At 31.7% G+C, this 11,582-nt stretch overlaps 1 long non-coding RNA gene across 1 annotated transcript; it reads right to left on the reverse strand.

Annotated features, from left to right (window-relative positions):
- Positions 1-8,800: 8,800 nt before the first annotated feature.
- On the reverse strand, positions 8,801-10,076 carry LOC145792329 (uncharacterized). Its single transcript, XR_014331712.1, has 2 exons — positions 9,770-10,076; positions 8,801-9,159 (listed from the first exon to the last, which is right to left on the reverse strand). It is a non-coding gene; the product is annotated as an uncharacterized LOC145792329 (long non-coding RNA).
- Positions 10,077-11,582: the final 1,506 nt, after the last annotated feature.

Below are 11,582 nucleotides of genomic sequence, written 5' to 3' on the forward strand. Positions count from 1 at the left end.
GAGAGTTAAAAAGGCTCAGCCCAAGGCCAAGGCTACAGATGCCGAGGCTGAGGATGCTTTGCCTATTTCTAAACTGGCAGAAAGCAAAAAATCAGCCTCTACTTCCACCAAGAGGTCTGCTGAGGGCCAATCCTCAGGGTCTACACAATCGAAAAAGGCGAGGTCATCGTCAGCGACGACCTCGGCTTCAAAGAAGCCCGACGTCCCCTGGGCTCCTCAACTAACTCTGGAGGATAGGCCCATCATGGCTAGTGAAAGTGCTGACGACATTAACGTTGGTGTCGCCCTCAATACTGCTCTTCTTCTTCCCAAGGATTTAAATCGAAATGCTGACCTTAGTGAGTATGAGAATTACGCTCTCATGCTCCAACACTCCGTTCAAGTAAGTATTTCTGTTTGCACTTGTGATTTTTCCTTCCGTTTCTTACTGAGAGTATTGTCTAACACTTCTGTTTTTCTGTAGGGATTAGTAAAATTAAAGGCATGCTTATACTCCACTAATCATACTTACTGCATGAAAAAGTGCATCATCGAATTTATTATTGAATTGTTTGGAGGTGAATTACACTAACAATTCTTATAATTTGGGGCTTGTTGTCACGACCCAAACCCGGCTCTATGGGTTTAGCACCGTAACCGGCCAGTAATCCGAGATTACCGAAGGCCTGCTTAACAGTAATACAGTAAAACAGAGTACAGGGCCTGGCGGAAGCCAATACAGTAATTAAACAATGCCCAACGAGCTGTGACAGTCTGTATGCAAAAGATTTTTCATGCATTCATACATAAACAGTGCAGAACAGTATACAAAATTAACAGTCACACAGTACAGGGACCTAATCCCTGTATAACAGTACAGTAAACAGTCAGTCTATACAGAACAGTTAGACAGTACAGAAGACAGGCGGGGGAAACGACCAAAACACCCCCAAGCCATAGCATGGCAACTCGGAACCTCGCAGTGAGGCGCAAAGGCTGGCTTGACAAAACTGGAGTTACCCTGACGCTCCTAGCTCCGATCTGGTGCCTGTACACCTACATATATATATGAGCAGTGAGCTAAAGCCCAGTGAATAACACAATATGTAAAGAGGTTAAGAATGAATGTCCTTACAGTATGAAAACAGTTCATTTCAATCAGTATTTCAGTCGTTCAGTACAGTAAACAGTCATATGTGGTACATCCATTAGCCTAACAGTAACAGTAGGTCTTGAAAGACTGAACAGTAATGATGGCCATCAGTCAGTAAACAGTAGTGGTTCCACGAGGGAACCGACAGAGAATTCTGTCGCAGTAACAGTAACAGTAAACAGTAAGTACTAAGGATGCCACAGTACAGTTCAGAAATAAAGGACATACATTCATTCAGTAAATAATACCAGTTCAGTAAACAGTTCAGTTCAGTATTCGAAAGATAATCAGTTGAACATATCTTTACACAATTGTTACTCACAGAATTCGGGCTACAGTAAGCTAGAGCGTGTCTCCCCAGTTGCCAACCCTACACAGTTAACAGATTGAACACACTAAGCTACACAGTTGGGAAATCTCATAACTTAATCCCTAATTTGCCTTAGTGTGTTCTACAATGATATCCTCATCTAAATGTCTTAAACTAGGCCTAAGAATGCCTAGGATGGGATGAGGATGCAAAAATACTCTTAGAAAACATTTTGCAAAGTTTGCTGAAAATAGGAGCTTCGCTCGAGCGAGACTTTCTCCGCTCGAGCGTAAGTCCAAAATCAAAGGCTTCGCTCGAGCGAGGAATCCTTCGCTCGAGCGGTCTGCAAAAACAGTAAAAATACTGGATGCTGTGATTTTACGCGCGATCGTCGCTCGATGGTCGCTCGAGCGGAGCCCTGGACAAAGGTGCTCGCTCGAGCGGGGAATCCTTCGCTCGAGCGAGGAAGCCAAATCTGGAATTTCCAGATCTGCCTTCCAAGCTCAAACCAAGCATTCAACCACTCCAAACTCGACCTCTTGGGACCAAATTCTGGAAAACATCATTAAATTCAATGTATAACAAGTTTCAAAGCTCAATTTGTGAATTCAAGCCCCAAAGGTGAGTCAATTAAAACCACATTCAAACCCATTTTCAAGAATATGAAGAACATGCAACATGCAAGGATTTAAACCAAATCAAAGCTTCAAAGCTTGATCAAATGAGCTCATTCTTTTCAAAACAAGATGAAAACATGGTCTATAACAACCATATGAGCATGCATGTACCAATGTCCATGTAATCAACCTCAAAATGCAACAAAACTAACATGCATGCAAGAAATGATCTTCAATCCATCATTAATGAACCAAATCATGACTTAGTTCTACAATGAAGCATGAACCATGCAAGAACTAGTTCAATAACATCATTAAGAAGATAAGATCCTTACCTAGAGCTTGAATTAGAAGACTAGGAGCTCAAATATGCAATCTATACTTCAATTCCTCAAACAATTCCAAGCAATTCAAGATGAAAACCAACTCCTCAAGTCTCTCTCTCTCTAAGGTCGGTTGAGGCAAGAAGAGGAGAAGAAATGTTTGGTTTGATCACATACGTGGAGTGTAAAAGGCTCAAGTGTGTGTGTGTGTGAGATAGTGGCCCACTCAAGGGCATAACGGTAAATAAGTCCAACTCTTTAATTAGCTTATTTAATCTAATTTAATCATACCTAATCAATTTTCAGATAAATATATCATAAAATCATATTAATTATGAGGGTCACGGAACATCAATCGGTTTCTAATTCGGCCGCCGATAAGGCCTTCAATTAGCAGTTTAAACATATAAACATGAACAGATAATCAGACAATCAAACAGATAGAATGCAATTAACTAACATATACTCAGTCAATTCAGTTTCAATTTCAGTCAGTCGTCAGTCATTATCAGTTTCGTTTAACAGTAATCGGTGATTATCGGTAATCGGTCAGTCATTAATCAGTAAACGGTATGAGGGTTGTTACACTTGTATTACTTAATCTTAACATTTTAATTGTTATACATTTAATCTTAAATTTTAAATTGCGTTTCAAATAAAGACAATTGAAGACGTTATTCCATTTGAAAGGCAAAGTCGTTATATAACTTATTTTGTGTTGGTTAATTTTTATGTTGTTTGAAATATAATCACTCTGTTTGTTTTCAATTTTAAGAATTCACTTTTCAGAAAATTTTAATTTTTCGTTTTTCATATATTTTGGTTTTCACCGAATTCTTTTAATAGTTTAAGCAATTTTTGTAAGATTTTTAAGCACACCTAACATGAATACATTTAGAGCATCTCCAATGCACTAGGTATATAATACTTGTTAGTTAAAATGCCTAGTGTAATTCACTTTTTTCAATTCCAATGCACTAGGCATATCATTAGGCATTTTGGCTCAACTCATATTCACTAGCTACATGTAGTTAGCCTTCAACGCTAGGCAAAATGTATTCAATCATTAGGATTATTTCCCTCCATCTTTGTTGTTGACGTGGCATTTTGTAAAATTAATAGTATTTGGATAAATAGTTAAAATAAAGAGCATGGTTAAAGTAAAAACATAAAACAATTGATAGGCAAAATAAAATATATACTTTATAGTAATATTTAGATAGGTAAAATGCCTACTATCGTTGGAGATGCTCTTAGAAGGTATAATATTCGTGAAAAAATCTTTAAACTATTCATTAAATACTAAAAATATAAATATATATATATATATATATATTAAATTTCAGTACATTTTTCGTATTTTTGTGTATTTATTAATTTTTTAAAATAGTTTTTTACAAATAATTTATTATTTAGATACATCTAAATAAGGTACATAGAAAAAAGTAAAAAAATTGCTTAAAATTTAAAAAATATTCACTAAAAACAAAAAACACGAAAAGTAAAAAACTCAATTTTCAGAAAACTGAAATCAAACACATTGAATGATTTTTTTTTTAATGAATAATGTTGAAACTTTTTTTGTTATAAAGTTCTATTTTATTTCGTTTCAGAATCTTTTTTCAGAATTTTTTTCTAAGAAACTAAAAATTAAATTAGTGAAAAAAATTAAAAACACATCATTTTAATATAATTTTATCTTTTGGGAGTGTAGAAATAATTTTTTTAAATTATATATATATATATATATTTTTATTTTCATTAAATTAGTTTTTATTTTTTGAAAAGTCAAATGTGGTGACAATTTTAATGTCATTATTAAGCCAATCCATTAAATAAAAAAATCTAAAGTTAAAAACATTTCATATATTAAACATATCAATTTTATATTAAAAACCTAATAACCATATATTACATGATAATCATAAAAAAATATCTGTTAAAAATAAATACAACCATCTATTACATGATAACCATCCAAAAATATTAATAAAAACAATCACCCATTACATGATCATGATCCAAACGCATGCTAAAAATAAATTTGGTAAAAAAATAAAAATAAATAAAAATATAAAAGATTTATCATTTTATATAATTTTATCTTTGGTAAGTAGAAATAATTTTTTAATATTTATTTTTGTCAAACTAATTTATATTTTATCAAATTGATGATTTTATTCTTAAAATAAAATAACAATGTTTTCAATTATCATTATTTAGAATGAAATTCAAAATTCAGGATAAAATGTATCACAATTGAAAAGTCATAGATCAAAGTAACATAAACTCAAAACTATAAGGACCGTTCGTATAATTTCTCCAATTGTTTATTTTATTAGAGTAAAAATTGTTATGATTAATACCATTCATAGTTCATGCAAACCTTAATCAAGTTGTCATCACGATTGTATTTCATTGGTTATCATTCGATAAGATTAGGTTTGACAACTAGACATTTCTATGTTTGGGATAATTTAAGTTATTGCTTTTATTACATTTCTAGTAGTAGTGTGTGTTCATAATTAAAGCCTGAAACATTATAAATTGACAATTCCTCATTGTGGATTCTTATACTTTCTTAAAAGAGTTTTAATTGAGCTAATAATAAATCATGCTTGAATAATTTGATTTTTATAATTCATATAAGCTTAATAAATCGAGTAATAACTAGTTCAAATTTATTTAAAAATTTAAGAACTTCTTAATAAACTTATGTAATATGATTCATTTAACAATACTAAACATGAAAATCTGAAGATATGAATCTGCAACTAAACACAAATGTGCAGCTTTTGGGGAGAGAGGACAGAGGGTGTGGAGCAGAGGGAACATGATGGCCTCCATGTTTACATATCCTCCCCAATCCATGCCTGTGTGACCTCTGACCTGTAGTCAGGGACGGATCCAGGATTATGACTTTGGGGGGGGCTAAAGTACGTTTAACCTCTAACCTATAAAATTTGAAGTTCAATACCAATTTCTTCTAACATGAAAAAAAAATCAGTGATGTTACGATAAAATATTGAACTATATATTCCTTGTCAACATAGTCTAGTACCAAAAGATGAGCATACAATTGAGAATATTTTTTTGCCCATATTCACTTACAAAAAGTAGTAACTATTTCGACATGCATTTATTTACTAAAGTTAAGCATCTTCAATTGAGCTCGACGTTCTTTCATAATATCAAAAGCATGAATGATAGAGTCTACATCAAACCCTCGAGCAATGTCTTTTTCAATGTACATAATCAAGTAACTACCCAGAAAACCATCTTTCATCCTATTCCTAAAAGTCATAAAATATATGGCAGCACAAAATAACATTTAGATTTTTATCCAAATTCTTAGAGGAAATTAACAAATCATAACCTAAAAGCCTATTCAATCATCAAGAAATCACACAACACAGTACCTGCCAATTACAATAAATCATAGTATTAAAAAAAAATCACAATATTTAGTTAACAATTGTACCAATAACAATTGTCAGATATTCATCGCAACTCCTGCCTTCTCCACCTTATGTCAGCCTCTCTGCCATAATTTCACCCAAAAAAACAACCAGCTTGCATTGGCCCCACATTGTCATTAAATTATTATTTATTTTTAAAAAAATTCAAAATCAATTGTTAACCCAAATAATGTTAGAGGTGGAGGGTTCTGATCTGTGTGTTGAAAGAGTGTATGTGTATTTATTTTTTTGATTGGCATAGTAAAATAAAAGAGTGTTGGGAGAGATAAGCGAAATCTATTGACAGTGAGGGTGTAATTATGGGTTATGTGACGTAGGAAGTTGGGGATTTGGGTTGTCAAGTTTGGGATACCAAAACTAAAACTTGGGTTGAAGATTTCTAGTTGTTTGCAAGCTTATGGGTGACCAATAACAACCAATAACAAATTAATGGCAAAATAATCGCATTATTCAGTCTAAAATCACAATGAATCATATTATTCAGTCTAAAAACAGAATAATCACATTGAAGCTGAAGGAATATCAGATAACTAACCAGTGAGAGTCCACGGTTTCACCGTCCACGCCGACCAACTCTGACGAAGTCCAACAACAAAGCTTCTCCGTTTCTTTCCTCATCTCTTCGCTCCTCTCCTCTCTTTCGAATCGCAACAAGTCACTCAGATTAGTTGTTTTCTTTTCTTTTTTTAATCTTAATGCTGTGTTTGAACAAGCTTCTCTAGCAAGCCTTATAGTTTATATATTTGTAAAAATTTCATATTTTACACTTTGACCCATTAAAGTTTCTAAAATTTTGCTTTCATCTTGACCTAATTTAAAAAATACATATACATGAAATTTAAAATAGATTATTATATATGTTAACTAATTCCAAAAAAAAAAAAAAAAAAATTCCAAATAATTTAAAAAATTGGGGGGCTACTCTATATAATTTTGAAATTATCTCAAAAAAAATTTGGGAGTGCGAACTCCTATAATTTTAAATTATTTTAAAATCCCCCCTCCCCCCAGATCCATCCTTGTCTGTAGTCACATTATCAAGATTTCAAAATGAGTTTCAATGCCCTCAATGGCATCAAATCTCTTGAGACTCTCCCCAACCCAACTTCAATCTCTCTCTCTCTCTGCGCGCGCGCACCAACTAGATGCTTTTTACCATATTTTTGAGTTGGGTCTAATCTGGTGAGTTTGGAACCCAAACACCGGGAAGGAATGGCAGCATGTTTATGTCAGCAATACAACAGTAGAAACCATAAAATAAAAAAAATATTCATTCTACTGTGTTCTTGGAAGTAGTTGCATACTTTGAAATGTGTTAAAAAACAATAGTAATAATAACCTATATCACTTAAAATTTTAGAAAACATTTGGTTTGAGTTTTTTGAATTAAGTTTTTTGAAAATTCAGTTTTTTGATTTTTATGTTTTTTTATTTTTAGTGAATATTTTTAAAATTTTAAACATTTTTTTTTATTTTTTTAGATGCACCTTACTTAGATGTATCTAAAAAGTAAAAAATTTGTGAAAAAATATTTTAAAAATTTAATAAATACATAACAATATAAAAAATGTACTGAATTCTCGTATTTTTTTTTGTATTTTTGATATTTAGTGAATTTTTACAATTTTTTTACTTTTTAGGTATATTTATGTTAGGTATGTCTAAAAAGTAAAAAAAATTACTTAAAATATTAAAAAAATTCACTAAAAACAAAAAAATACGAAAAATAAGAAAGTAGAATTTTATGAAAAGTATTTTTGAAAAAACACAACCAAGCAAGCTGATTACATTTTCATATAAGTTTTTTTTGGGGGGGGGGCTGGAGTTCTTATTTATGATAAAATAATAATAGTATAACAATTGTATCAACTCTGTATAGTAATAACAAGCGTTGATACTTTTTACACTTTCTTCCTTGTTGATGTAAGTTTTTACATGTATTACTTTTTTCATCAATAAAGTTTTATTTTGCTGATAAAAAAAAAAAAAAAAAAGAACTCTGTGTAGTGACGTAGAATTTTCTTTTTCAGCCTCTATAAAAGAAAATGAAAAAGAAAAAGAAAATTAGATTGAGATATGTCATGCTCTGACTGAATTCAAAAGGCAAATGAGTTGGTGAAAGACTGTGGGGCCATCCAAAGGGGAAAAGAAGTGAATAAGACACGACATACCAGAGGGTATAGCAGTTTAAAAGTCAAAGGTCATCTTTGATTCACAAGATTAATAGTGAAGTATTAATAATCTTATCAAATTAGTGTGGTATTCACTATCCAATTAGATTAATAGGATAAATTATCCATTGGATTAATAATCCCACCCCTATCCCATTACTAATAATCTTACAAATTTGTTGGATTAATTATCCATTGGATTAATAATCCTAAACTAAAATATTAAAACAAACATAAAATAATTGGGCTCACGAATTAATAATCTCAATCCCATGCTCTAATCCTTCCAATCAAACATGCCCAAAGAGTAAGAAATTACTACCAGACAAAAAAAACAAGGAATGATGCTTGCTTAGAGCAACGGAGGGAAAGAGAGAGAGGAGGAAATGGAGAGAGTAGAGCTCATAGTGGGCTTCATGGGGCTTAGACTTCGATTCAAATTTTGACCGGAGAGAATCCATTCTCTACTTAAAACTCCTCCTAGTCCAAAAAATAAAATAAAATAAAATAAATAAACTTATATCTTTTCTCTTCAAAATAGTGGTAGGGCTATCTCGAGCAATCTTACATCTCTCGTCCCTTGGTAAGGAATTTTATATTTGAATATCTCCTGTTTCTCTATTCCAATGGCTCTCATCACCAATTAGATTAGAGAGGTATCATGCACACATAATGAAATGATGAAATGATATTTATAGAAGATCTTGTTGGTATTTTCTCATGATAATATAAGAAAATTATATAAAATAAAATAAAAATAAATAGAAATGAGAAAATAAATTATTTATTTATTTATTAAAGAATTAAATATAGAATAAACTATACAACTAAAAACACATAAATAAACTAGATTACATTATGAAACATATTACAAGATGAATTCTCATGAACATATAAAATAATATGCAAGGAGTAATTCAAGTCTAAAAATATGAAGAACAAAAGATAAGAGATGCAAACCGAAACCTGTGTGATACCACAGTTTCCTTAAAACATATTCACCGCCTCCCAATAAGTGCTAGAGATATGCTGGCGTCTGTCTCCCAAGATACGACAGTTGAAACCAGTTAATGTAGAAGCACCTTCTGAATAGCTCCGGTGAACTTGACAATGGCAGCGCTCTCTCTCTAGCAAGAACCAAAGAAGGGGTTAGCACAAAGAAAATAGAAAAATTTCTTTGGCATAAAAGTTTTCTCTAACTTTATCTAAAGAAAATTACAAATTTTCCATCTCAAAAATATTTCTATCTCATCTATCTAAGTTGGAGGGGAAGGCCATTTTTATATTTGTAGGGAAGGGGTTTTAACCATGAAGGCTACCATAAAACCTAGCATCAATAGCCATCAACTCTAGCCATTAGGGCTAAAGTTACAAAGGTGCAAAACTCTTGTGTGTATAATATGATCATTAACTCCATTATCAAAAGATAAGAGTTACAAAAGTTAAAAACCTCATTTTCATTATATATATGTATATATATATATATGTATAATGTTGTTTAAATAATCCAACTAGATGGGTCGTAAAATGAATAAAGGTGTTGGTTCACAATCTGATCCAAACCCAATTTAAAATATATGCACAAGGCAGTTTAAAATAAAGAACAAATACACATAGAACATGAGATCATTCAATCAACAGCTAAAACTATACCCAATTAAAACCATCAGAACGAAAAAATTCACCCTGAAAAGAGTACAATGAGTGAGAAAAACAGAAAAGGTGTTAGGGTTTTACCTTCGCATATCGGTCCAGAGACTCAGTTAGGGTTTTGTGCCGAAACAGCAAGCAAAGAGCATGTATAAGGTGGTTCAAGCTGAAATTGCAGTGTCTGAGCCAGTTCTAGGGCTACAAATCACATGCATTGTGGCCGAGAATGGGTTCATTGTGGCGGGGACGATCAATTCAACATCTTTTTGTTTGTGAAATTTGAGTGATTTCGATTTACGGAGCAGATAATCATCGATAACAGGTGATAAGCGCGATCGAATTGTGCAAATCCATTAGACTACACAGAACAACTCATCTCCTCTCTCTCTCTCTCTCTCTCTCTCTCACATGTGCAGAGTGAGTCGCTATCGACTCTATCTGGGTTCGATCTTCTCTCTTCTCTGGGGCAGTTGGTTTAGACCTGGCTAGGGTACGTACACCACATATATATATATATATATATATGTATGTATATATATAGGTTGGACTCGCAGGAGATATGTAATGGGCCTAACTCAGATCATTAAATTTCAGTAACCATTTGATATTGATATGAGTGGTGTTTTGGATAGTTGGTAAAATGTTGATTTTTTAGATTTTTTATTTTATTTTATTTTTTTGTAAGTAAGAAATATAAGAGATAATGTGACTCAAAATATGTAAAAAGTTAAAAATTGATTTTTCTTTTTTTACTTCCCAAAAGACCGAAATTGATGATCTCACCTCGGTTGCATCTTAAAATGTAGAGCTTCTGGAAAATTAAAAGTACTACTCCCTCTATCCCAAAATAATGGTCCTTTTTAGGGAATCTAAGGCTCTGTTTGGTTGTGATTTGTAATCAATTTTCTATACGTGTGCTTGAGTATGATGTTTGGTTATGGTTTTGAAATCAATTTTCCACACTCTCTGCAGAGAACTCTGATGCACAGGCCGCATTTTTGTCAAAATTTTGCCTGAGGAAGTCCACCCGGAAGACCACTCGGATGTCTACCCGGATGTCCTTGGGGACGTCCACCCAGATGTCCTCTGAATTCCAGATTTTTTTTTTTGGCAATTGATTTACATACTCGGGAAAAATATTTTCTGAATTTTTTAAAATTTTTTATGTGTTTTAAAATAATTTTGAGTTGTATGTTTAGTTATGAATTGTAAATTTTTGTATCACATATCAAATGTCACATCAACAATTCTCCACTCAAATCAAACCTCTTTTCCAAAACTATTTTCAAAACTCTTTACCAAACAAATTTTCTACACTCAAATCATAATTCTACAACACACAAACTCAAAATAAAACTCATACTCTCAAATCACATTTACAAAACACAACCAAATGCAGGCTAACTTTTTTTGATAGTACAATTATTGTACTTTAAAAAAATTGATTTTTCAAAATTACCCTTTTGATAGTACATTTTTTGGGAATATCAATGTCATAATTGTACTTTTATATTGTTTATTAATTTTTTTAAAAAAAAATAAAATAGAAAATTTATATTATTTTTGTATTTAATTTTTGAAGAGGGACTAATATTTTGGGACAATAAAAAATGAAATAAGGGACTAATATTTTAGGACGGAGTGAGTACTATTTTTGTTTGATAATAAAGTATTTTAAATATATATATATAAAAATAAAAGAAAATGGTTGAGAAATTTATTTTTATTTTTATTTTTAGAGGTGTATGAGATTAGGTTAAAGGATTGTTTTGTTTTTTTTGAATATATATTTAATGAAATTATTTGGTGATAAATCATAAGTTATTATTTTGAGAAATAATTTTTTCAATTTATACTCATCACCGCCAGATTGCCCATTCAACGGTCATTCAAAAATTCA

The sequence above is a fragment of the Camellia sinensis genome, chromosome 6, assembly GCF_055761805.1.
Source record: "Camellia sinensis isolate YWXY chromosome 6, ASM5576180v1, whole genome shotgun sequence".
NCBI lineage: Eukaryota > Viridiplantae > Streptophyta > Magnoliopsida > Ericales > Theaceae > Camellia > Camellia sinensis.